General features: G+C 36.7%; 1 long non-coding RNA gene across 1 annotated transcript; it reads left to right on the top strand.

The window, feature by feature from the left end:
* Positions 1-869: 869 nt before the first annotated feature.
* LOC122328378 lies at positions 870-2,366 on the top strand. The gene is made up of 3 exons (XR_006247789.1): positions 870-1,193; positions 2,074-2,173; positions 2,260-2,366. It is a non-coding gene; the product is annotated as an uncharacterized LOC122328378 (long non-coding RNA).
* The last annotated feature ends 2,122 nt before the right edge of the window (positions 2,367-4,488 follow it).

Genomic DNA, 4,488 nt, shown 5'->3' with positions numbered 1-4,488 from the left:
GATGACATCATTTTTACTAATATATATATATATCTCACTCACCCCCTGTGTCGTTCCAAACCATGACCTGCGATCATCTTCACAACACAAATAAGAGATTTTTTTTTAATAAGCTCCCATATAGAGCAAGATCAAAAATTTTTGATTTGTGTTCCGAAGATGAACAACAATCTTACAGGTTTGAATCGACATGAGGGTGAGTAATTAATGACAGAATTTACATTTTTGGGTGAAATAGCTCTTTATCACCAAGAAAATCCTTGGTCTCTTCAGCATATGCTGGTCCCTGCTGACAAAAGAAGAGCTGAACACAGTTGAACCCAGTCCAACACACAGTAGAACATGTAATAGATTTAATGCTTATAACGGGAATTGGATTGGTGTAAATGGAAAGTATAATGGTGTCTACCGGTATGTGATGGACTCTATTGATGGGATATATTGGAAAAATGCTTAAAACGCACTACAAAAAGGAATTTTGTAATTTTACTGGTTCAAAATTGTATTTTAATAGAAACCATTAGAATTTCTGTTTCTATTGGGCTCGTATTGTTTTTTTTTGTTTTTAGCAGGGTATGTTTTGAAGCTGGGACCAGAAAAGGACCAGAATAAACTAGCCAAGAACCAGCATCCCGGCTTCAAAACATACTTAACCAGCATATGCTAGTTTTTTTTTTTTTTTTTTTTTTTTTTAACAGGGTTAACATTAAGACAAAAACGTAATGCCTACATTGTTAAATGTGTTTTTTAAAAGATCCTAAATTCTTATTTCATCCGTACATATGCTCAACAGAAAATGAAAATCAATCCTTTGAAGCCATTTTAGCAAGTCGGTAACGATTACGGATCGCAAGATGGCGCCAGTTCGCTAGTTCAACTTCATAAAGAGCGCGCGACGCGGGAAAGACGCCGAAACGCTGTCAGCGATATTTTACCGCTCTGTGCGTTCAGGATTACAGCCCGCACCCCTGTCAGACACATCTCATTTTTAATCGTCTTATTTTTAGGGAGTTACCCTCTCAGAGCTGCTGGAGGCAAAGCGAGCCTTCAGCCCGTCAAAGCCGGAGACTCGGGGAGACGAGCCGAGCGGATCCGCAGAGAGACCGTGTCTCCAGAGAAGAGTCCCCGAGGACACGACCGAGACCGAGACCGGGCAGCTGTCTGACAAACACCACTGTGAACACCTGGATGAGGTGACAGCGCAAACAAACACGTTTTACTCGAGTCACAGGTGTAAATGAGCAGCTCTGTCACGTGCACTCAAAAGACTACAGTATGTGGTGACACCGAAAGTACTGGACACGTTAAACACACACTATCAATCAATCTATCTATCTATCTTTATATATGTTATATATGTTATTGAATTGTGGAGGCGTCATTGTATAATTTACTCAAACTATTAGACCTTTCAAAAAAAAAAAGTGGGCTAAATTGTATTGAAAGAGCACTTCTTGTCTCCTGTAGTGCACTACTTACAACCTACATTTGCAAATGAAATAAGACCACTTTTAAAACCACTACTTAAAAAGTTCATACACATTTCCTGCCAGGTAAAGTACTTGATTATCATTTTAATAGTAGTGTGCACTTTTATACTACGTTTAAGTGAATATATTTACTAACCTGCAGCTTCATTCCAAACACACCACACAAATGAAAGTGTAAATAATAAATGTACATTTTTTATGTTTATTACATTATATATTTCAAGGCAGTTGAAGAAATAATGCGTGAACGTGATTTATTACATTATATTTAAATTTAATTACAGTATAAATTACATTGAACAGAAATTCACCTGAAAAACACTGTTACATTCACGCTTGTATATACATGTTGTTTTCCTACTTTTTATAAGTATGCTTATAAAAGTGTACTTTTTTTGGAGATTGGAGATTTTCATTGGCAGATTAAAAATGGAAGTTACTGGCAGTATTACAGTGAGTTATTCACTATTATCTTCTCTATTAAATGATTAAATCTGCCATTGACGAAAGCCGTGACACTAAAGTGTGACTTTACTGTCGTAACATGCTTTTGAATAATTTGTGTATTTGTGAATTCTCCAAGCAAGGAAACCGTAGAAGACGAGCAGGAAGCAGGCGTGAACGCTCATGTTTTTGCCAGTCATCATCAGTTAAAGCAGCGAGTGGTCACAGCACCTCCTCCGGTACGGCTCCGTCTTGAGATCTGACTAAGTGTGCACCGATTTAAGTAATCCTCATACTCATGCACGTCTTGTCTGTTGATTTACAGAGTCTGAGCGGACAGACGAAAATGACAACATCCTCTACGGCTCCTCTGAGACGTCTCTGACACAGCGGCTGACCGAGGAGCGTGATCTCAGCGCTGACCTGACTCAGGTACATCAGTCATTGCCGTTTTAAGCAAAAGGAAGCACAAGAATAGCAATGTCGATAACTCGATAACTAATTCATCACTCCCTGCAGCCAATTTGAAGCGCTTGTTTTAGAGGTCTTCACCAATCATTCTTCTTTTTAACCTAATTTACTGTATGTGTGAATTGCACAATGGCAGAAGTTTTGCAGAAATTGTATTTCCTCTCATGTAAAATGTATTGGGACTACACTACACAGCGACAGGGTTTAGGTACACAGTTTGAGTTACTGAAGACGGATAAGCTGAACTGAATGTAATCAGTCAATTAAAAAAAAAAAAATAGGTAAGCATTAATATATGCAGGCTTTGGATCAGAATATTGGTTTCAGCTGTATCAGGCGTATAAAAAAAAAACAAACCCATCACTACACCACAGAACAGTTTGGGGGTAGTAAGATATTCTATTTCAAATATGCTTCTTTTAAAAACATCTAATATTTTAGATATTTTATTATTTTTTTTTTTCCTGATGCACAACTGACCACCGTTACTCAGACTTAATGAGACCATCTTCTAATCTTTCTTATAGTATTTCTCAAAAAGGTCAACAATAACCTTGACTATTTGATATTTCCTTTTAAAAATAAATAGTTATTGCACTTTGACACCACCAGATGGCACTGCAGCGTGTAGTTCTTTGTAGTCTACATGGCATGAAATCTTTTCCCCAGCAGATCTGTTTCAAAGTAATCTATTTTCCTTAAAACCTTGCGTTATATGCCCGTTACGCACTTTGTATCAGTCTAAATGTTTTCTTCTGCTTGCGTGCACGGTTGGTAGTGCTCAGAGCTGAGTTCAGTGAAGCGCTCTTCTACGAGCCCTTAACGGACCCCTGAAGAGTGTGAGAGGTATCCTGACATACCATACCATGTAGGGCAGGAGGAGCCGTGTGCTCCTGATCTACTGCCCCGAGCCGTCGCCGCCGTAAGCTTAATGCATCGCATAAAAGGAGGGAAACCGGAGAAAATAAAACCGCACTGCACAAGAGACGTATAAGGCAACAAAAGAGAGAGCAAGGACAAAACCTATATGTGGCAGTGGAAAGGTACAGTGAATCCCTCTCCGTCCGTCAGCTGGCTCTGCTGAATGACTTTGGGGAAGCCGCTGCGTAACAGGAGAACGCTTCTGTGCAGCTGCGGCCTATATCGGTCACTGATAATTAACACTGATACTCATCAGAACGGAGCCGCTTCAGTGTAAACGGAGTCATATTGCTGTTACCGATCAGGGAAGCGTGTGTGTGTTTTGGACAGCAGGGCTCAGTGTCCGCTTGATGGGAGATGCGTCACTTTAACATTAAGCATCAAGCCGTCTCAATTCATTTTATTACATTCTAAAAAAACTTTAGAGCTACTTGAGTTTCCACATTTTTTTTGTATGGTAAAATGTTTGAAAATAAAGAAATTAACACGTATTATGATAAACATTAGTTTTGTAGTAATGCAAATTAATAATGTATTTATTTTTGAACAATTGATTTTAATTTTTAATTTTTTTTTTTTTACAGTGAAAAGTTTTTTTTTCTTTTTATTTAATTGTAGTAGTGATAATAATAATATTAGTACTATTATTCATTTTATTAACAACATTAATTATACAGATTGTCGATGACCGCTAGATGACTATTACTATTATTTCATAGTCATATTGATGTATAATTACACAAATTATACCAGATTTTACAGACCTTTAAAACATTTTTATTAACATTTTTTCATCTAAATATTGAGGTTTTATATAAATTTATTTTATTTTATATATTTTAAAAAGCATGCTATCAACACACATTTATATTATAGGCAGATATTTATTATTCATATACTGCGTGGCTTTACAGTCGATATACTGTCAGTTAAAATAGATCAGGTCTCGTGTAGTCATATGGAAAATCCAAAGATTAACTTCGTTGAACTTTAATCTTAAATGTCTCATAAAATCATAATTTGAATGTAAAAATGATTTATTTCAAAACTTTTTCTCATTTTACACGATAAAGCTTTTGCTCCGTACTGAGACATGGTTACATTTATGACTATTATTATTATAATTATTAAATAAAGACACAAGCTGTAAGGGAAGGCCATG

Source organism: Puntigrus tetrazona, chromosome 23 (assembly GCF_018831695.1).
Source record: "Puntigrus tetrazona isolate hp1 chromosome 23, ASM1883169v1, whole genome shotgun sequence".
In the NCBI taxonomy this organism is placed as follows: Eukaryota; Metazoa; Chordata; class Actinopteri; order Cypriniformes; family Cyprinidae; genus Puntigrus; species Puntigrus tetrazona.
The sequence above is the reverse complement of the archived record's forward strand: the minus strand, read 5'-3'. Positions and strand labels throughout refer to the sequence as shown.